The sequence below is a fragment of the Sus scrofa genome, chromosome 14 (assembly GCF_000003025.6).
Source record: "Sus scrofa isolate TJ Tabasco breed Duroc chromosome 14, Sscrofa11.1, whole genome shotgun sequence".
NCBI lineage: Eukaryota > Metazoa > Chordata > Mammalia > Artiodactyla > Suidae > Sus > Sus scrofa.
In genome coordinates, this window is record NC_010456.5 from 78,448,009 (window position 1) to 78,470,903 (window position 22,895).

At 42.7% G+C, this 22,895-nt stretch overlaps 1 long non-coding RNA gene across 6 annotated transcripts in view; it reads left to right on the forward strand.

Annotated features, from left to right (window-relative positions):
- LRMDA overlaps window positions 1–22,895 on the forward strand; it is a 1,093,708-nt gene that overhangs the window by 490,176 nt on the left and 580,637 nt on the right. The gene's annotated exons all lie outside the window — the stretch shown is intronic.

Consider the following 22,895-nt stretch of genomic DNA (forward strand, 5'->3'; position numbering starts at 1 on the left):
AGCAGATAGGGGCAATTTCTGACATGAACTGTAAAAAACAGAGGAAGGGCAATGGGGCTAGATAGCAGCTGGGGGTGGGAAGGCTTCTTTAACCAGGGTGGTCTGCTCGCCTCACACGACGCACTAGGCACTGGACCCGAATGTTTCCCCTTGATGCCTCCACCATGTCTTGTCTCTCTGCCCAGGCTCACATGGTTTTGGGAACACCTGAGATGCTATGTGCTCCACACATCTGGTGTCTGCTCATCTTCCAAGGCCCAGCTCAAAGGGCATCTCTTCTAGGAAGCCCTTCTGTTTCCATCAACTGAAAATGGGTGTTGGCACTCTGAGTTCCCATGCAGCGTCCCATCCTTCCTCCACTTTGATGCTCACACTTTCCATCTTACATTATAATAGCTCATATGTTCATCTCATCTCCACTTCTTGCCTCTGGGATCCTTAAGCGCAGGAACCATATGCAGTTAACATCTTGTCCTTTGCAACATTCAGTGGTGTCTTGTACGTAGTAGGTGCTCCATCAATGTTCATTAAATGAAAAATTACAGAGAAGAGCTAGGAAGATTATAGTGTATGTCTGTATGGTGGAGTTTGAAATTGTCTGGAGTTTGATCTTATATATAGAAATGCCTCAGTGCAACACCGATTTACTGATGTGTAGCTGTTTTACTGAGTGGGTTTGTTATATCTGGATGGACTGGTGATGTCTGCCTGCCTCTCTAGGCAACAAACCCATTTTGGAGGGATTGTTAACTTGAAGGTTGCAATAAAACCTTTACCACTCCAAATAGCTAGCATTGGTGTTTGCTAAGGGCTGGCAAAAGCACAGCGTGGTTCTACTGGTGAAAATGGTTTGACAATGTTTGAGAGAAAATTGTTGCGCGAGTATGAATAATTTCAGCAAATGCAGACCAGATGCCTCATGGTTTAGCCTGGGCCATTCACCCCAGGCTAAGGAGTGTGCTGGGAGCACCCCACCTGCAGCCAGCCCATCAGGTCTGTGGGCCAGCTCCCACCCTTCCCCTCAGGGAAAGCAGGTCCATTGCCTGTGGCCTCCTGAGACACCTCTGAGGATTAAATAACTAATGACTGTAAAGTGCTCTGTGAAAGGAGAGTGCTCTATAAAGTGTTATTGTTGGGGCTGTTAAAAATGGAAAACGACTTTTAATTTAGAAAGAGAACACTCAGCATAAGGAGGGGTAGCTGTAAAGCTTTTATCACCACTTTGCTTTCCTGAGGCTTCTTAGCTATTGGTGTTGGCACCGTGGTCTGTTCTCCCAGGGGTTCTCTCACCTGCTCACAGGCTTTAGGAGAGATGCCAGCCTCTCACTGGCCTGGTGCCATCCTGGTTCCTTGCTTGTAGCACGACTCTTGGTCAGAACTGTGACTTGTTTGGCCTTGTGATATCTTTCTTTGATTGGAATTCAAGAGCAAGGATCTTCTGAGAGCTAGCCAGCTGGAAGGGGAGTATCCTGGGATCTGGTAGCTCCAGGGAGTCCCCCAGGGCAACTCCCTAGATCACTTGTAAAGATGGAGGCTTATGACGTTCAAGCCCTATGGACAACAGCCTGACCATTTCTTGTGAAACAGGTCCCATCTTCTCTTCCTGTTCAATGATGATACTCATTTTTAATTGTAAATTTTAAAATTATAGTTGATTTACAATGTTGTGACAATTTCTGCTATACAGCAAAGTGGCCCAGTCATTTATATATATATATGTATACACACACACACACACATGCAGATATATACACACACACATTCTTTTTCTCGTATCATCTCCCATCATATTCTATCCCAAGAGATTGGACACAATTCCCTGTTCTGTACAGTAGGATCTCAATGCCCATCCATTCTAAACGTAATAGTTTGTAAATACTAATCCCAAACTCCCAGTCCCTCCCACTCCCTCCCCCCACCCCCACCTTGGCAACCACAAGTCTGTTCTCCATGTCTGTGAGTCTCTGTTTTTGTTCTGTAGATAAGTTCATTTGTGCCATATTTTATATTCTGTATTATAAATTCTTCCACCAAATGCTCCTGGGCTTCCTGTTTGCATTAGAATTTCTCCACATCATGTTTATGTGACTAGGAGTTTTAAAATACATTGTTATACCTCTGCAGTCTGTATTATTATTGCATGTCATGTCTTAGGCATTTTGTACATATTTTTAATCCCAGTGTGTAGGATGTGCTTGGGGGAGCCCCTTTTTTTAACATGCAGTGCTCTGACTGTGAAAGGGTTTTTCTGGTCTCCTTTTTTTGTTGTTGGCTCTTCTGACTTCTTCAACATGTAACCTCCCCAGTGACATGCAGCCCCTTCAAGAAAGGAGCCCATAAACCCAGTATTTTCATACAAATGCAGTGATGTGTCTGCATTTTTATGACCCCCGCTAAGTGGTGAGTATTCATCTGTACCACCTCACCCCAGATGCCCATCCTGAGGCTGAGCTGTTTATCATGCTCTCATATCTTTCCCAAAGGCTGAACAAGGAGCTTGGGACTACTATAAACATGTTCCCTTTCATTAAAGAGGAAATTATTATCATATATTTTTGTAATAACCAATAACATTTCAAATTACTCCCATTTATGGCTTACAATCAAGCTTATGCTTAACCTCTAATCTTCATGAAGCTGGTAATGATGGGCTCTTTAGTTAACCAGTTATGGGAAGTTAAGGGCAGGTAGAAAGCCACCTGACCATTAATTAGCCAGAGAAGCAACTCATTGCTGAAGTTGAGATTATAAATGCCTTGCCTGGCTCATATTTGATCGGTAGTAAATGAAGGCATGCACTATTGGTTTTGCGGTGATGCATGGGGCATTTGGCCTTGGTCAGCTTCTCAGTGGGTCATGTGATGAGGGATGCTGGTTGTTGCATCCTGGAGGTTCTGGATCTGTGCCAAAGGTTGAGTCTTTGGGGAGATTGTTTGCCACAGAGTTGATAGCTAGCATTTGAAGCCTCCCATAGGCTCTGTAACTATGTATCCTGACTGTGGTTTTTCAGTAGCCTCTTGTTTGAAGTCCCATGATGCATGACTATGGGGTAGAGTGGGATGAACTACTCTGAGTCATGGGCTTACATTAGCTTTTGAATTGACACACTCATTTGGAAAAGAAACTCATAGGAAGCAATGGGCTGGTTTGTGGTCAGAGCATCTTGGTCTGCCAACAGGATGGTAACTGGGGTGCAAGGGACTATGATGCGATGATGTTTGTTCCTTAACTGGAAGATTTATTTAAAGGGCTCTGAATTGGATGGCTTAGTAGAAGCACTCATTGATGTATTCAGCAAAAAAAGGAATATAAGATAGAATTATCCTGAGTCTACTCTCATTTAGCTTCTCTGAGGATTATACCATTAAAATTCATTTTAATTGTTAAATCATCTAACCAGGAATCTTGTATTATCATTCGTTTAATGTCAGGAACTTTATAGACCTTCTCTCATTTCATCATACCAACAACCCTATGATGAAATTGTTACTTTCTACATTTTATAGTTGAGGAGACAGAAGCTTAGAGAACCTAAGTGACTTCTTCTAGGCTACACACCTAAAAGTTAGATAGCCATAAAGAATTAGTTCTAATATCAAAGCTCATGCTCTTAACTTCTGTACTTTCCTTTTACCTTGATGTCATTAGAGAGAAAGATGTCCCAAATGGATGAAGTTATTGTGGACTTCCTATCTGTTATGCAACCAAGAATATTAATTGATTTCCTTTGATATATTGGCTGTTGTAGTTGGGACTGCAATAGCATATTGGGAGAGACTGACATATTAATCCAAATCAAACAAAGATGTTTCTGGATGATATAGCATCAGAGATTATTTGCAGTTTGTTTTAATTGGGGGATAAGAGATTAGCTATAACTGCCTATTATGGAATAGTAGGGCTGAACGTTTCCTAAGGGTAGTTATCTAGATCAAGGGTGGTGATCCCAATTCAACAACAGTTACTCAACAAGTATTTACTAAGGATGTACTTACTATGTATCAAGTGTATACTTACATTATATGAATGCTCTGATGCCTCATGTATATTTACATTATAATTGCCACACTAAAATCTTAACATTTTGTTTTACATAGCTATGTATTGTTGAAAGAAATTGAAAAAAGAAAATACCATATTTATATTTGATTGCATATTTGCCATTTCCACTGCTCTTCATTCCTTTCTGTGGAACAGAAATTTCATCTGATAATATATATATTCTTTTACAGTCTTTAGAATTTTTTTGAAATGTTTTGGTTATTTGGGTCCCTGGGAACAAATTCTCTATTTATGTTTATCTCAGGTTATCTTTATATTGCTTTCATTTTTGAAGAATATTTTCACTAAATATGGACTTTTTGTTTGTTTGTTTCAGCAGTTTACAGAAGTCATTCCATTGTCTTTGTCTTCCATTGTTTCTCATGGAAAATCAGTTTTAACTTTTAATCATGGTTCACCTGTCTATATTTAATGTATCATTTTTCTCTCTCTGCTTTCAAGATTTTATCTCTACTTTTGATATTCAGAAGTTTGACATTGATGTTTGGAGGTATATATATATATATATTTTTCAAACTTATAACTGCATGGATTTCTCCAAATTTCCTGTATCTGTTAAGTTTTAAAAAATTGTTTATTTTTCATGATATGGGGATTTTTGATCATTGATTTTCATATTTTTTTTCCCCTTCCTATTTCTTTTCTCCTACTAAGATGCTGGATATACCTATGTTAGAACATTTAAATTGCCTCACAGACCACTGAGTCTCTATTTTTTTTTTTTTGTAAAATATTCTTTTCTTCCCTGTTTTGATTGCATAATCTCTGCTGATCTGCCCAAGGTCAATGACCTTTTTTATCCCATGTCAATTCTTCTGTTAAGGTCATTAGTGTATTTTTTCATTTTAAATATTGTGCTTTTTACTTTCCATGTTTCTATTTGGTTCTTTTTTTTAATGTCTTTTGTCTTTTTAGGGCCACACCCATGGCATACAGAGGTTCCCAGGCTAGGGGTCCAATTGGAGCTGTAGCTGCTGGCCTACACCAGAGTCACAGCAACACCAGATCCAAGCCATGTCTGCAATCTGCACCACAGCTCACGACAATGCTGGATCCTTAACCCACTGAGTGAGACCAGGGATCAAACCCACAACCTGTGGTTCCTAGTTGGATTTGTTTCTGCTATGCCACGATGAGAACTCCTCCATTTGGTTCTTTTAAAAAACATTCATTCCTGCGATGAGATTCTCTTATAATTCACCTGTTCATTTCTTATAACCATCTTTTCCCTTCTGCCCCTGGCCATGTTTATTAGAACTGCTGTACAGTACTTGTATATTAATTCCACAATCTTAGTCATCTCAAGGCTAATGCCTATTGACTTTTTCTTGAATGTGGGTCATATTTACCTCTTCCTTAGATTGGTGAGTAATTGATTATTGTATCCTGGTCATTGTGGATAACACTTTGTATAGCTTGTATATATTGTGTAGACTGATGGATAGTACTCTGTTACTGTATATGTTATGTTGAGTTTGGATGGATTGAGATTACAGTTGTGTCTCCTCAGATAAGAAGCAGCTGAGATCACTGTTCTTTTCTTTCAGATGTCTAATTTTCACTTAGCTTCTTATAATCTTCCCCTCAACTATGCAGTCTAAGGCCAGCCAAGGATTTTTTTTTTTAAATACTGGAACTTCACCTTTTGTTGTTCTTCACTTTCTGGTATTTCTCCCCTCACATTCTAACTGTCTGTCAGTGGCAAAATCTATACACTGACACTGCTAGCCAATAGGATTGTGACTTTCTGCTTGTATTTTAGCCACTCTGCCTTGTAGACTTCAATTAAGAGACAACTTGCATCATTTTCTGCTTGCTTTTGATTGCTTGCCAATGCCTTCACATAGCAGTTTTAAAAATATTTTCTCCAAAATTCATCAATATTATTTATGGGAGGGTTAGTCCAAAGTCAACTACTTTGCCATTACTGGAAGCTCAACTGCAGATCTTCTCTGTATTTAAGAAAAGCCAGAAAGAGAGATTTTTGTGTAAAATTTCTTGATTATTCATTGTAGGCAGCTATAGTGCTATTTAAATACCTCTGTAGATCCAAAACTCCAATCATGCTTGTGGGTCATACATGGCTTTTTGGCCCACAGTTTGCAGATTTAGAAATAGAACTAATGTTTCTGACTCTCAGCTAAGTAAGAGAGAGAAAGCTAAGAGCGCTTTCTCTCTTGGGCCAGGTTAATGTCCCTTTCTCTATCTCCTAGAATAGACAACATCTTAGATACTGTGACACTGGATAGAGTTTCCATGGGAGATATCAGAGAGTACCACTTGCAGAATATGGGGAAGCAGTGAAGCCAGCTGGATAAAGGAGCACCATGGCAGGCGATTTCTGGGCTGCTTTCTCTTCTTCCACCTTGGTCTACTAAGTATTTTTGGCACAGAGAGGACAAGCTGACTAATGGGCTGAATCCAGTTCTACTCAGATCATTCTTACAGTTAAGGTCACCAGTTCACCTCCAGGCCCATGTGAGCTGTTTGATGTTCTAACCCAAAGCACTGTCATGTTGGAGAACTTTTTTCTGAACTCTGATCTGTCATCAAATGTCATCGTGCCCCTGTGCAGACAGACATGGAGCATGTGGCTGCACCTGGGGCCTTGGGATACTTCCCTCAAAAACGGCAGATTTAGGGCCAGGCAAGGAATTGGTACATTAGTCATAAATCCTGAGAAGGCTAATGCCAGATTCATTTGGCTGCTGGCATTTGATTTGTGGATGTGTTAAAGGTCTCTGAACCTCTTAGAGGAGTCTGATGAGAAAAATATGATTCGGACTGCCCATCCCCATTTTTTTTTTTTTTTTTTTTTTTTTTTGTTGAGCTTTGGGTACTCAATAAGTAGGCAGGTGGAAATGTTAAGTAGTTGGAATTCTAGGTCTGGTTCTTTCCAATTTTATAACTTTAGTAACTTTGTCTTGAAGTGCCCATTTTCTCTTCCTAGGTTTGTTTTATCTTCTTTGGGGATTTCTTCCTGCCCACGATAGGCTTCCTGTTCCCTCATACCATCACTCTCCTTAGCCAAGCATCCACTCTCAGGACAACTTCTGATGTGAGCCGTAGAGCACTAGCATTTTAACATTTCAGAACTGGAAGAAACTTTTTAGGACTTATGGTTCAACAGCTTCATGTCACATAGGAGGAAAGTGGGGCAGAGAGGAGAGGGCAGCTTACCTCAAGGTTAGCTTTTTGGGGCAAAGATACACATAGAACTCTGTTTTTTGGACCCCTACCCACCAGTCCAGCTCATTTCCTCCCCACACTCCATCATTTAAATTTTGATATGAAATTAAGGCAGAGTACTTTTCTCTGCGGTAAAAAATCTTCTCCAGCTGGGGCAGATGATCTTCCTCAACCTCTTCTGTCCTAAATTCTGGTATTGTACTGGTTTGAACAATGTGGAAATTGCTAATATTGGATGAGTTTTGACCTACCAAATATCAGTTTCATATGATTCAATCTAATACTCTGGATTTGACAAACAGCCCAGGCCACCTAGCCTTTTGCTTTAGGCAGTTGTTGATTTAGGGACTTGGCTTAGGTGGCTGTAGCATGATGCTAATGAGCTCAGATCACAGGTCCTAGTGTTGCGTGGGCTTTTGAGCTTATCCATTTTCCCATTCCAGTTGGCAAGCCCTACGCCAGGCAGCCACTCTGACAGTGGTGCTCTAGAGGCTGGTGGCCAGGGGAGGTCACAGTGGGAGAAGCCTCGTCTCCCTCACTGACTGCTTTGGTGCAGTGGAGAATAAAAATGGCCTCCAGTGCTTATGAGCCTGATTCCTTGGACTTGAGTTATTTGGTTTTTAGTTTTCTCATCTTTAAAATAGGAGGAGAAAGATTTCCTTCGTGATTGTGAAAATTAAGTGACATAATATACAAAAGAATTTGGCCAGTGCTTGGCATATAGTAAGGGCTCAATAAATAGCTATTAAAAAAAAGTGTACACACATCTTATGGTACCAAGCTGCTAAGCCAGTAATGTCACCTTAGATTCTGAAGAGCTGTTTGTGACAATTAATATGTCTCCGCCCTTTCTGTCCATCTCTTCTGAGCCTTATAGCTGGTCATTCAGTGTTCTTGCCAGACGATTGGATTCTGTGATTACTGTTTCTCCTCCTAGGTAGATTGAATTTTCACCGAGGGTAGTGATATCTTTTGGGACCCCCACTAGTCCTACCTCAGCCCTAGGTTCATAGCAAGGTCTGAGATGAAATGAATTGGTGAATAAAAAGCTTCTTTGCAGACATTCACACACCTACTGTATAATCTAGTGGAGATTCCCCTGGTGGTGTTGGCATAATGTTGTACATTCCAGCCCCACATTTAGTGCTTAGTGATTGTGAGGGCTGAAGGTGGCTTCTCTCAAATTGTACACTGGCTGTTACAATCTGACACCAGCCTCCTATGTCCTTGTCCTTTGTGGGGAAATGCTGCTTTCATCCATAGATTATCAGGGAATTCTAGCCAGGTTCCAACTGCCCTGTGATCATGCGGTACCTTTTTTTTCTTAAGCAGGTTAGGAACTGATATCTCCATTATGTAGCATATCGTGAAATGAACGTTATTGTTAAGTATAAGGACAGGACATATTAGCGGTATCTTTTATTACACTGTCTTCATTATGAAAGAACAGCTATTGCTAAAGTAGTCCCCATTTGATAGGTAGCTAGACATTGTTCTTGTGCTGTTGGCTCTGATTAAGGCTGGGATAATGCACTGTTCCTGCCTGTTACGTCCATCAGGAAACAAGGCAGACCAAGGCAAAACAGATGAGTGTATGTTGGCAACAGATTAAAATGACTGGTGTAAAGTCCATTAATAATTCTCATATTTAGGATTTGCTTTCTAGTGTACCTACCAAATCTGCAACATTTAATCTCTCCTCTGAGAGACCAGCTGAGAGAACCTTTTTCCCCTCCTGAGTGATAGGCCTGGATTTTCTGAGACAGAGCATTTGTCTGTCAGAGCCCATGGCTGCTGTGGTGATTTACTTGCCGTCAGATGATGTTGGTGTCCGGTTGGTGATAGAGCCTTGCTGGATATGGGGAAATTTGTTACCTTTAGCTTTGACAGGAAGATAATTGCTGATGGTTAACAGAACTGAGCCAAATCATTGGTTTTTCAGTAATGCAAGCATAGGACTGGCTTGGAGAACCCTGTTTTTCCTTGCAAAAATGTCAATTCCAGTTTTTTTTTTAAATAAAATGTGTGTGTGTTTAGCTTAATGAAAATGTGCCAAATTCTTCTCTTCCTTTTTTTTTTTTTTTAAATGCTGATTGTACTAGCATGAGAACTCAGGAAATGTTTGTTCACTCTACAAAGAAAACATGTTAAGGAAGATGTGTGTGTGTGTGTGTGTGTGTGTGTGTGTGTGTAAGAGGGGTGGCACCAGAGGCAGCTGGCCACTTGAGAAGAGCTTTATCATCAGTGGGACATTGTTTTGTTAGGTGCATCTCCTGAGAATATGTGCATCTTGGCCTCCGTCATGTGGCTTATCAATTTTTCTTCAAAGTGTGCAATGAAGTGATGGGTTCGATGATGCTTCATCACATTTGAACCTCAGGGGCTTCTCAGTAAAAATCTTAAAAGGATGGGAACAAACTCAGAGCATCCCAGGGGGTAGAATGGTGCTTCACAGTACAGTGGGCAGGTTCTGGACTTTGGAGGATGAGGGGCTCTTTCAGTTCTGCTGGAAGACAGGGTAAGGGCCAGGCCATGGAGTATAACCAGGGAGTCACTAGAAGGAGCGTAGAGAATGGAATAGAGCTGTCCTCTAACCCGTCTTCTCTCATCCTCTGGCCATTATAATGATGGGTCCTTGAGAAGCCCTGGCATTATTATTCTCCACTTTGGAGACCTGGATTTGGAAATGGAGATGATCTACCTCAGTGGCTCAGTAGGCTTTGGTGGTATCAGTATTTATCTAGAGGGAAGCTTACTTTCTGGGGAACTGAGTCTTTTGACCCTCAGTTGTTGTGAGCTGAGAGGACCAGTTCCTTTCCTTTTTCTTCTTCCCTTTGGGGAGTCTCTGACCTGCCCCGAGATTTGGAGAGGGGGCAAGAGGTGTGGGTACTATCAAGTCATGTATTGGTGTTATAACTTTTTCTTGGTGGCATGAATAGTCTGAGAGCTTAGGGAAATCTAGGTCCTTCAGTTTTGCAGGAGGGGGTCCCCTGAATCATCATGGTATCTTTGCTAAGATGCCAGGATTTCTGAGAGGAACCCGATGTTGCCCTCTTTGTTTAACCATGTGTATGGATGACTGTAGCCTTTGGAGGCTGGACTGTTCACTTGTCCTCATTCCTCAAATGTGTCTAGACCCCAAGCACTCATAGTCTGTTACCAATAGATTATCACACTTTCCATTTCTTCCTATCTCTGTAGTCACTGCCCTCATCAAGGATCTCATCAGGTCCTCCGTTGACTTGTAAATTGCCCCTTAGCTAGTTTGTGCCTTCAGCTTCCCTTCCCTTGAACATGTTCCATCCTTACTGTTCTAAGACACTGATTGCGGAACTCTAACAGCAACTTCCTATTTATCCTCTTCTACTTCCTACCTTGTTCAGACTTGCCTCCTCTTTCCTTCCAGACTGTACTGAGGTCCTTGAGGGCTAAGTCGATATTTTCTTTGTTCATTCCTCTCATCTCTGACCATAACATTCTCTAATCATTCCAGGTCCCACATCAGTGCCATTGCACCCCCAAGGAGTACTTTGTATTTCCCCAGTTGGAATGCTGTCCACTTTGGGGACCACTTGCTATATTATTACTACTAGTGCTCTTTGCTGTGCACTCACATCTCTGCTGTTTCTGGCTGGTAGCCCCTTCAGGGCCAGGGCTGTATCTTATTATCCTCTGCCCCTCTGCCACCTGGGCTTGCCCTTTGCACAGTGATCCTCAGCCACATGGAGTGAGGGAGTGAATGAAGTTAGAGTGAGTGAGTTGCTTGTTGCTGATGCCTGGGAAATGACTTAATTCTTTAAGTTAGCTATTTTATTCAAAACCCACTGTACACGCATCAGTGTTTTCTCCAGAAATATGGGAAAAGACACATCGATCATCACTTCCTGATTGCATAGCCGAGGCAGACATCAGCGCTTGGTCACCACGTTCTCTCTCAGCAGGACCTGATAGCGTTGTGAATTTGGCTCAGCATGTCACTCCTGGCAGCTGCTACCCATCATTTGAGTCAGATTTGGAAGTGAAACTTTCCTGCCATCCCAGTTCCGTTATGATGAGAGGCCCTGAGAAGGCTGACATTGTCCTTTCCCAAGGGTACTTACAGTTCACAAAGGGGATTAAGTAAATATTTGTAAAGTACTTAGTATGTGGTACAGTTAGAAAATAATACAAGACACTACAGGATTCAGAGCTAAATGAGTGTGTGTGTGTGTGTGTGTGTGTGTGTGTGTGTGTGTGAATGTATGTGTATATGAGTGAAGACTTTAACAGAGGAGCTTACGAAGTAAGAGAGCGTGCAGGCCTGGTGCCATCAGAGAGAACTTCCTGGAGGAGGTGGGTTGAGGGTCCACATGGGAGGAGAGCCTATGGCAGGGGGAGCAACAGCCCAGGCAGCTGTACAGAGGAGGCAAACCCGAATAAAGGAGAGATTCATGGTCTTTTCTCATGATCAGGCAACCTCTAGTGATGGAAAAGCCAGAAGTCATAAGGCCCTGGGACATGGACCCAGCCTTCTCCCTGACTTGAGAGCTGGTACTTATCACTGAACAATCTTTTTTTTTTTTTTTTTTTTTTTTCCAGTTCTTCACTCTGAACAATCATTGAAAAAAAAAATCGTCATTCTTGAAATCTGCCTTTAACCCCTAGATCATCTTTTTCCATTTCTACCCTCTGGACAGAGAAAAACGGGAAGATTTCTGTGTATTTGTTCTGCTCTCCGTGGGCAGCCTCTCTTCCCGCATGATAAATACACATTTGAAAATATTGATTTGCTGCTACCCCTTTGAAAAGCTTAAGAAGGCTGACCTCTGCCTCAGCGCTTTCAGACTTGAATTTTTCAGACTGACCAATTGACCCTGGGAAAGGTGGAGAGACGGTACCTGCGGTCCTGGAGGGCCTTTCCAGGGGACCGAGGATGCAGGGGTGGTAGCTTGGCAAATGCCTGAAAAGAGCACCTCTTCATAAAATGCTCTGTGTCCATAGTGCACATCTAATGACTTTTCAGTAGTGCACAGGGACTCTCATTGTGGAGCCTGAGAGTGTCACCCCGAGGGACGTGCCCTTTTCCAGAGATCTCAGCCACCCTGGGCTCCCCAGGCCCGGCATGGATGTCAGGGTGTCCTACCTGAAAGCTGGCTGCTTCTCTATCTCCTGTTCACCCCCCCCCCCACCCGCACCCTACCAACTGTTCCTCCTTTTATTTCTTTCCTGGGTTTTACCACTGTGTGACCTCGTGTTGTATTTTTTCTGAATGACAATGAAAGTAATTGAAAATATTGATTGGCAGTACAGTTAAGTTGTCAACACAACCATTTAATTTGTCAGGAGGACTTGTTAAATTGTCAAAAATCATATAAAAAAACTCCTTCAGTCACTGATGATATACATTAGAGATGTTCATGAATCAAATGGGCCATTTTGGAGATAAGTGTTGAAGAAAAATTCTGAAATGGTTTTCTTCAGCTATGTTTGCCTTCTCCCTCTTCCTCACATCTTTTGCTCTCTCTGATCACACGTGACAAGGAATAATGGAATGATTTTGGCGAGATCAGGTGAGTGAGGGAGGCTTGGTGGGTGGGGGCTTCACTAAGTGTATTCGATGGTGGAAGATGATTTTATAGCCATTCAATTAGGATGATCTGAGGCAGATACCATGACAAAAGGCTTGGAAGGTTCCTTGCCTCCTTAGGTGTAGGATTTAAAACATGGATCTTGGGGAATTATTATTATTATTTTTTAAGAAATTTGTCCCTTAGGGGTTCTGGGCTCTTGGCTCTCCAGCCCTGTATGAGGATGAGTGAACAGCATCCAGCTTCTTGTTCAGATGCTTGAGATGCTGCTGGACCCTTCCTGCACTTTCACTGTTGTTAATTTAGTTCCTGGAAATCTTATGTTCCCAGGAGAAATTGGAATTAGCTTTATGCAAATTAAGAATTATGTTCTCTGGAGAGTTCCTGCTGTGGCACAGTGGGTTAAGGATCTGACTACAGCAGCTCAGGTCACTGTGGAGGCATGGTTTCCATCCCCAGCCTAGCACAGTGGGTTAAAGATCCGGTATTGCTGCAGCTGTGGTTTAGGTTACAGCTCAGGCTCAGATTCAGTCCCTGGTTGGGAAGCTTCCATAAGCTGTGGGTGCAGCCATTTAAAGAAAAAAAATTAGGCTCTTTGCTACCCATTGGTCAAAAAGAGTCAGGTCATTATTGATATTGTTAGTCTTTAGTTCTATGTAATATAATAGCGTATTAGGGCTCAGAAATCCAACTTGATCTACCTTAAGGTAATAAAGGATTTTACTGGAAGGCTCCTTGGGTCTCTTCCGTAGTTCATGGGAGGGATAGTGTGGCAGGCAGGATTCTAAAAATGACCCCCAAAGATCCTTTTTTCCTTAGTCTTGAGAATTGTGAAGGTACTGTCACTGCCATGATTGTGTTAGGGTAGAACGCACAGTAGATTCTGAAAATGGGAGCTGATCCAGGTGGGCCTAATCTGATCACATCAGCCTTAGAAGCACAGAACTCTCTTTAGCTAGTGAAGGAAGAGGACCTCATAGATAAGTGAAGCAGGAAAGGGATTGGACAGGCCACAGCTGGCTTGATGATGGAGAGGCCTGTGTGAGATCATGTCCAGACTGATCCCAGAAGCTGAAAGTGAGTCCTAGCAGGCAGCCAGGAAGGAATCAGAGATGTCAGATCTACAACCACAAGGATCTGGATGTTGCCAGTAATGTGAATAAACTTGGGAAGTGATTTTTTTTTTTCCTAGAGCCTCTGAATAAGAATCCAGCCTGACTGACACCTTGACATTGGCCTGGGTTCTGCCCTGAATGTAGGACCCAGCTGAGGGTTGGAGCAGGTGAATGTGGACCTAGGAGGGAAATCATGCATCCACTTCTGAGGCCGGAAGCCAAGGTCGGTCTCATGATTGGCGGTAATAAAAATTGATGTTTAGGAGTTCTCTGGTGGTACAAGTGGGTTAAGGATCTGGTGTTGTCACTGCAATGGCCCAGGTTGCTACTGTGTCACCAGTTCGATCCCTGGCCCCAGAACTTTTCCATGCCACAGGCATGGCCACAAAAGATTTTTTTAAAGAAATTTGTGTTGCATCTAAAAGAACCATTTTAATAAATATAAAACAAAAATTCAAAGTGATTAGAAAGAATTATGTTTGCATTTAATGGCTTTGTTTTTCTCAGTGGTACATAAAATCATAGAATAATAAAATCAATGGCATATTAGATTCAACTAATTTTAAATAAAACATTTTTCTATATTACATTCATTATAAGATTGAGCTGTTTCACTTGAAGTGGAGATTGGAGTTTTGGCATTATGATTGGCTAGAGAAACTGGTCCTTTTAAAATTTAAAGCCTAGATGTCTCTAGTTTAGAATCCAGCAGAATGGCTCGCAAGCCTGACCTGTATTAAAACTATGCTAAACATGTGCTTCAGCCTCTGCACTCCACAAATGGCTCCTGCTGTTTTCTACTATCTCAGTTGTCCCTGAGCTCTCAGTTGGAATTTGTGGTCAGGTACGAGTGAGTTGAGAGGTGATGATGAGGACCAAAAGTAGTTGGAGTACGTGCCCTTGGTATTTGTACTATGGCCCAACTTGGTAGTTCCTCTCTAGCAGGAAAAGCACAGGAGACCGCGAATTGGTAGCATCTTTGTCATTAAGTACCTTTAAGATCTCCCTGTCAGCATTCACCTGGCTTAGGTTTTTCTGTTTCTATGTCTGTATAACGCGGGATCCAAACCACAGCACCTCAGGTGTGGATTGCAGCATGAATGTTTAGTTCCACAAAATGTGCGTGCTTCCTCTCTCACGGCACTGCTTTAGTTTCCCATTCCTTTACAGGTTGGCTCCTGTTTTTTTGAGCATTTGGTTTACTGAGTCCTGTGCTGAACTCTGTGTAGGAAAGAAGCTAAAGATGCAGTCCTTCCCCTCTGGGAGCTTACATTTTCCTTCAGGCAAGAGGACAGAGATGTGCAATGGGACTAGTTCAAAGACGGTGTAAGCAGCTAGCAGAAGGAACAATGTGGGCTGTTAGGAACTGAAGAATCCTGGAGTTCTTACTGTGTTTGCCTGGCAGGGTCTTAGAATTGCCTCTTGTTTTGGCACTTAAATGGGCTGATGTCAGCTATAAAACCTTTGAGGATCTTGAAGGCAGCCCTTTTCCTGTCTGGGCTTCATGCAGAGGCATCTGAAGGTCACAGTGGCAGTTGTCGGTGTCTGAGTCCCCTCTCTTCACAAGTCTCAACTCAGCCACCAGGGCTTGGGTCACCATCATGGCCACTTCAGGGCCATCTGATACTCCAAGTCTTCTGGGAGGCCCCTGCTCCCTGAAGTCCTTCAGGAACCTAGGCTCCTTCCTCCTGGTTGCTCTGCCATTCTTTAATGAGTCATTTTTGTCTTCATGGCCAAAGCTGGCTCACCAGTCTCATGGCTGTTCTTCTTTCCTTGGGAGATGGGGAGGCAGCATGAAGTGTTAGCCGGCTTCCTGTTTCAGGATATGACCTCAGCTTTGCACACACCATTTTGCTGATGGGCTGTTGGCTTGATCTCAGTCACATGGCAGCACTGAACTGAAGGGTCGCTGGGAGATGTATTCTCTAGCTGGATTTCCATGGGCCCTGCTGCATTTCAGGGGGAATTCTGTCATTGGAAGGGAAACGAACGGAAGTGTGTTGGGGCCAGTGAGCAGTTTGCAGTAAGTGCTAGCATAGGAGTCTTTGCTCTTCTGCCTCCACTTTGGCTCAGCAAATGAGCTCTTTGTAGCCAGCATTTAGAGTTCTCATCTTTATGACCTCAATGTTTACACTAGAATTTAGTACACAACAGGCACTTTAAAAACCTTTGCTAAAGAAAGGAGCACATCAGTGAATAAGTGAGGACAGGGATCCAGGGTGGTACCCACAATTTGGGGGCCGTCTTTCTTTTGTGCCCCAAGCAACATTCTTTGTATTTGAGCACATGTAGCTGAACCATGAGTGGGTTGTGCTGAGTTCAGCCTGGGAGGGGTTGCTTGGCTACACCCGCCACGCAGTCTTTGAACCCAGGACTGAGAGAGGTGGAGGAATATTTCATTAATCCTTGCACCATTTAGCCTCCTTATCGAATGGCCCAGACCTGTTCTTTGTTCTGGACAACAATGAAGGGTGCCTTTAAGAAATCTCCAGTGAGTACCGAGGCATTGCAGATTAGGTCAGTAGCACTGCTGCTAGGTTGAGCATGATGGATGAGCAGGAGAATGAGTTTCTGCTGCACGGTATTGTGAAATCTTTTCATTGTCACCAACGGGCCTATGAGGAACTGATGAATGAGGGAGCAAGTGTCAGAAACGCCCTTCCTTGCCCCAGTACAGTTTTAATATCTCCCTGAGCTACCGGATGAGTATTGATAAAAGTAAAGTTTAAAAATAGCCACGGAGTGATGGGTAGCCATGATTTAAGGAGAACAGCAATGGGGTTAGAGAGGGTTCATTTTCCTGAAAGTGCAGGAGAGGAAAAGAGCGAGATGGGGAGAGAGAGAGGAAAGGAGAGACGTGGCAGCGCCGAACTGCAAGGCGAAAGAGCAGCAGGCTTTTATAAGAAGCTAATGTGATGAGGATGACGAGGGCTTTGATGGATGGGTTAGATCCATCTGGTCGCAGTATCAGTAATAAATAGCTGTGCTCAGGTTTGACCTCTCCCACTTACCAGACACATCTTTCTCTTTTGGGATAGCCAGGAGGGAGCTTCCATTAGAGGAAAGAACCGTCACGAGCTGGAGCTGGGGATGTTTATGGGCTTGTGCAGAGGGCAGAAAGGAGATGGGATCCGAGCTACAGGTTTATAAACTGACAACTGGAGCCCCAGCACCCTGCTGATGAGGGGAGGGTGCTGGGGCCGGAAATGCAACTTCAGGGCTGTGGCTCCTGCGGATGTGGGGAGGGGAGAGGCTTGGGAGGAGGAGGGCAGGGGTGGGTGTGGTCCTGAAGGCTGAGTGAGGGACACCTGCATTTCTTGATCATGCGGATCCTGGCTCCCTTTGTCACATCTTCCCTTTGCTGTGAGCCAACATTAAATTAAGCCGGAACTGAATGGCTCTGTAACTTAGGTGTGCGAGTCTTAATGAGGTTGTTTGGGGAATGGGGGATTCTGGTCAACACAATTTTCCAGTTACCTTCTTGGAAACATTATAAAAGGTGTTTGCTCATATTCTACCCTTAGAAAAGTCACAAGAGTGAGTTTATCATCACAGGTCTTTGTGTTGGTTTTGGCTTCTCATTTTACACATCAGTGACTGCTGTCTGTCCCTGAAGATAGAAAATGTGCCTTGGTCCCAGAGCACCCCCAAGGAGTTCAAGTTTAAAAGACCAGCCCAGTTTCTCCAATACATATTGAGTTTTTATTTTTTAAAAAAACAATGTGGATAGCTGGAGTTTTATGAAACAAAACTTCGTATTCACATGAGTAGGAGGGAAAGTAGGTTGCCACTGGGTTGTACAGCTGGGAGCAAATTTGGAGAGAAAACAAATCTGCTTTCAAAGGTCAGTGGAAAATCTGAGAACATCAGTGTCTTGTTTGCTTCCTTGGGATGGAAAGTGTCCAGGAGGAGATCCACTTAGTAGCCCTGCCCTGCCCCATTTCACTACTCTTCCCAGAAGAACTGCCTGGACCACCAGTAGCAGGTCCCTGCAGTGGTGGTGGACCACCTGCAGCGCCCCCCTGTGGGGGGAAGACTGTGTTCCTCCTTGTTGTGGGGCACCTCCTGTGTGAGTACAGCACAAATATGAGTGAGAGCGTCCATCCACACCATGCTAAGCCCTGCCCTTGAGAATCTCATTGAAGCTGTGGACCCTCTGCCCCCAAACAGGCACACATGTGCACACTTTTGCATGTAATTCAAGCAAGTTTGCTACCCCTGCCCTCTGAATTCTTTATCAGGTTAAGAACTCAGCTAAGTAATTGTGAAAGCCTATTACTTAATAGACTTACACACACATATACATATGTGTATGTAGAGATGTATATATACATATATGTGTATACATATGTGTGTATGTGTGCGCATGTATATACATGTCTCTCTTGCTTTCTCTCTGTAGATAGATATGCGCCCCCCCACACTTGCTTACAAATGTGAAATGACTATGTCCAACTTGGTGATGATCAGTATTCAGTGTCAAAGGATCTCAAAAGTTTGCTGCTTAAGAGCATTTAATTTGTTATTCATGTGATTTAAACATAGTTGAGGTGCTTCTGTTTACTTTGAACTTTAGTTATAAACTATAGCAGAAATTCTCCTTTAGGAAAAAAACGTGGGTTAAAGCTACTCAGGTGGGGCCATGAAGCAGAACTCTTACCCAGGTTTAGGTGACCTTTGCTGCATTTCTGTCCCCATCTCCCCCCCTCCTTCCTGTTTTCTGATACTGTAGTTCCCAAATGCCCAATGCCCTGCTCTGGCCAGTGACCTATCTTCATGAAATGCTTACATGCTGCAAACTCACTTTCATTTATCATCCCTTCAAAACTCCATTCATTCGTTTTAATAATCTCAGCCAGGAATAGAATGCAAACAGAGTTCCGAAGCTAATTCATACTAAAGTGTGAACATCTGATCACTTTAAATTGTCCATGGAAAATCATATATAAAGATACATGTTTTAACCCAAATAAATCCTCCATCTATTTAATATTAGACAATATAGCAAAGGGAGAAGTTTAAGAAGTGATGTTAAAAAAAAAAACAACAACACAAAAACATTGTTACCGAAAAGAAAGCAGCTGAAGAAACAAAGGGTGGTAAATGTGGGTATTGTTCTCCATGGAAGAACCACTTGGAAAGATTTGAAGACCAAAACTTACCTCCAGCACCAGGGACAGAAAAGGGAGAAATTTAGCAGAGTTTCATAGTCCTTCTAATTGGAGGTTTCTGTAATGGAGAAGAAAGTGGTTTTAATAAATCTAGTCTCCAAACTGAAAGGGACCTTCCTCCTTGTAGGGGCAGGTTGTCAAACCTTTGGCAGATTTTAGGTGATGTCCTTGTGTTGATGGAAAGAAACATTGGAACCAAGATGAGCAATGAAAAGTTGTGAACTCCAGAAGTGATCCCTCCACACTAACACACCTTCTCTATTATGAACATAATTGATGCTTTTTAAAGCAAAAGCAATGTAGAGAGAAGAAAAATAGTTCCAATAGTCTTGCCAGCCCCCAAATTAAAACCTCTTAATATTTTGATCTATTTCTTTGCAGTTATTATTCTACTTTTTTAATATACAGTATTTTATATCTTGCCTTTATACTTGATTTTATAGCATGTGCATTTTCCCTATAATTATATACTCCTAATGAAAAGTACTTTAATGACTACATAATCTCCTTGGAGCAGGGTTTTGTTTCATCTGGTTTCACTATTGTTCACTTCACAGGTGCAATGAGTTCCCCTGTGCTGGGTTTGGGTTTCTTTAGTTGGAAGCCTTAGAAATAGAAATGCTGGCTCAGAATGTGAATGTGTCCTAGGGTCCCTGAATGAGAGCTGAGTGCAGAGTACACCCCCTGTACACCCCTGTTAGAGCTGAGTCTTGGGCACATACTTGATAAGATGAGAGCCTCCAGTCCTCAGTTAAGGGGTGGAGAGAATCCTACTTGGAAGTGGAAGGGAGACCAGACTGGGTTTCCTTCATAACATCCTTTCAGGTGAGCCTTGAACTTCCTTCTGATGGTCCTATAAAGGGGTATTACTTTGATAGGGCTGTCATAACAAAGTACCCCAAATGGGGTGACTCGAAGAGCAAAAATGTGTCCTCTCATAGTTCCGGAGGACAAAAGTTCAGGATCAAGGTGTTGGCAGGGCTGGTTCCTCTGAGGATTGTGAGGGGGATGTGTTCCATGCCTTTACCGTAGATTCTGGTGGTTTACCAGCAGTCTCTGGTGTTTGGCTTAGAAGCATCAGCCCAACCTCTGTGTTCCAGTTCACATGGCATTCTCTGCATGTTGCATGTCTGTTTCCAAATTTCCCCTTCTTATAAGGACACCAGTTATATTGGATGAGGACTCACCCTAATCCCTCATCTTAAAGTAAGTATATCTGCCACAACCCTATTTCCAAATAACATCACATTTTGAGGGTTCTAGAGGCTAGGACTTTGAAATACGAATTTGGTGGGGGATACAATTCAACTCGAAACAAAAAGGATTCCTCCGGCACTAGGAAGAGATCCCATGAAGACTGGCCCAGAGGGCAAATCACTTCACTTTCTTGAGCAGTGGTTCTTCAAGTGGGGTCTTCAGACCAACAGTATCGGCCTCACCCAGGATCTTGTTAAAATGCGGATTCTCAGGCTCCACCCCAGACCTACTGACTCAGAAACTCTGGGGATGGGGCTTAGAAGTTTGCGTTTTTGCAAACCGTCTGTGGGGTCCTGCTGCGAACTGAAGTTTGAGAACGCCTCAGGGCCATGTGATCAAGATGAGAATTGTGAAATGTCACTAATCTGGGGCATCTGTTGGAGGGCACTGCCCCGGGCACACAGCCTCCCTAAAGGGTTGTGCTCTGGTGAGTGACCCTACCCAGTTTATGAAACACAAACAATAAATAAGTCTCTGTCCTAAAGGAGTAGCTAAGTAACTAATTCCAGTGGTTTTATAAGGCCCTTCTGTCTTCTAGTCTGCCCTGTACTCTCAGAAAAATACATTCTCTCAAACCATGAAAGAACTGTACCAGGCCCTGGACCTGCATTTTTGAATACTCTTCCTTGTGTGATAATGTGGCTTTTGTTTTCCTCAAACTTCAGCTTGCCCTCCATTTATTCCTAAGGGATGCTAATGGCCAGCAAAGTAGCTGGTCCATAAACCTAGCTATAGAAACATCCTGTTATTGATGTATGGATTGTCCATGAAGACCTAATGGAGACTGCTGTGGGGTTCAGGGAAGACCAATTAGGGAATTAATTCATTAGAGCCCAGCAAACATGCTGTTATATCTATTTATTTATTTAGGCTAATGCCTTTTGCTTATCTTCTTACAGCCGTACGTATCTGTCAATAGTTGATAATGTACTTGAATTTCCTTATGTATATTAAATTTTTATATATTGGACATCCTCTTTTTATTTTCTGTTTAGGGTGGCATCTGTGGCATATGGAAGTTCCTAGGCTAGGGGTCGAATCAGAGATGCAGCTGCTGGCCTATGCTACAGCCACAGCAATGCCAGATCCAATCTGTGTCTGTGACCTACACTGTAGCTCACAGGAACACCATATCCTTAACCCACTGAGTGGGGCCAGGGATTAAACCCACATCCTCGTAGATACTAGTTGAGTTTTGTTATTGCTGAGCTACAATGGGAACTCCCTGGACCTTCTATAGCAGGAGCAGATGTTTACTTTTGAGTTTGGCATCCTGATATTTAGGATGAATAAAGAAATACAGCCATAGAGTGTAGAGTCACACGCTGGCCTCTGACATCGCCTAATACACTTTTGTGAGCTGTCCTACCTGTGTGCATGTAACCCTTGTCATAGAACAAAGCTGTGCAGCACATACTATGTATTTTTCACATCAACTCCTGGTTAACATCTGCTTTGTCATTCAGTCCCTGGTGAGGCATCTTATTTATGCTTCTTACTGATAATGCTTTGTTCTTTACCGTTTTCTACAACGACTAGGAGGTCCTTCTTGTCACTGTGCCCAGGTGGTTTATCCAAAAGAAAGTTAATTTTAATGAGGAGGTCATAGATCTGGGTGCCAGAGGGCTCACGTTCCAACCTCCGTCTGCTACCTCGAGAGGTCAATCCAGGAAGGTCGCATCTTCCTCCTTTCTCTCAATCCCAGTTGTCAGCTGGAGTGAGACCTGTTAGAGCTCCCTCTGAGTGAGGGCAATAGGGATACAAAAGTGAAATAGTGGGTGTGACCCTGCTTTGAAAACTATGAAGCAGCATATACATAGATGCCAGGCATTTTATGCATATCCCTGCACATTTGAAATTTTTGCCCCGTTCAGATTAAAGGCAACTTTATTATTACCATTAAAACTGCTTACAGAGCAAATATGCTAATAGGCGTGTGTTTAATGGTGGCTGGCTTGCTTTAATCCTTCCTGCTTTGGGGGTGCTGCTGCGTTTCATTTTCTGGCAATCGGGCCTGGTAATGATCACTACTGATATTTACCACATTTTATTAATGTTATTTTTATGATCCTGCAGGAGATAATTAGGATTGGGTTTGTTTTTTTCATTTCCATATTGTGAAATTTCAAGCTAAATAGTGACATGGCAAGGAGGAAGGAAATAGCACAGGGAAGGAGGGTGTTACAAATAAACTCAACCCAGAAACCATATTTAACGTGAATTAAAATTAATGTGGCCCCATGTTCATTATTTATATCTATTATGTGGGAAATACGTTACTGGACTCAAGAATTGAACATTAAAAAACGTTCTATTCCCCCCCCCCTTTGGAACCCCTCCAATTAACACATGGTCCAGAGGGAAAGACTTGAGGGGTTGGGATAGACGGGAAATGTTTTCTTTGATTTATTTATTTTAAAACCTTCATTTAATTTCTAACATTTAATAAAATCAGACATCGGCTGGATTGAACTAATTAACTTTCTTTATATCAGTGTGAGAGTTCATTTCAAATCAGCCTCTGTTGGCACAGC